The sequence below is a fragment of the Aulonocara sp. 'chitande type north' Nkhata Bay genome, linkage group LG15 (assembly GCF_057382095.1).
Source record: "Aulonocara sp. 'chitande type north' Nkhata Bay isolate Kocher_YH1m ecotype deep benthic linkage group LG15, A_spYH_male_GT1.1, whole genome shotgun sequence".
In the NCBI taxonomy this organism is placed as follows: Eukaryota; Metazoa; Chordata; class Actinopteri; order Cichliformes; family Cichlidae; genus Aulonocara; species Aulonocara sp. 'chitande type north' Nkhata Bay.
Genome location: NC_141358.1, coordinates 36,028,885 through 36,029,288, shown reverse-complemented (window position 1 = coordinate 36,029,288; position 404 = coordinate 36,028,885).

Here is a 404-nt window from a genome sequence, read left to right as displayed (position 1 = left end):
TATTGTTGCTTCTTATGTTGTAGCTTCTTGGGATGTGCACAAACTGTGTGATGCTGTTGTATCAACATGGATCAAAATCTGAGGAAAGTTTCCAGCACCTTGTTGAATCTGTACCATGAAGAATTAAAGCAGTTCTGAAAGCAACAAGTTGTCCAACTCGGTACTAGCTAGGTGTAACTAATGAAGTGGCCAGCGAGTGTATAGTTAAAAGAGGCAAACATAAACGCACAAACACAGTGAACTCAGGTCTGTTTGGAGTTATTACTTAAAACAGATCATTGCAGTGCAGACAGAGGTGCAGGAGGCTCCTGACATATAGTACAACTGGTGGTTTTTCACAATTGGATTAGCTAACATTTTCATATTTTCCATGCAGAGAGCAATGAAGCCAAAATGCAAAAACA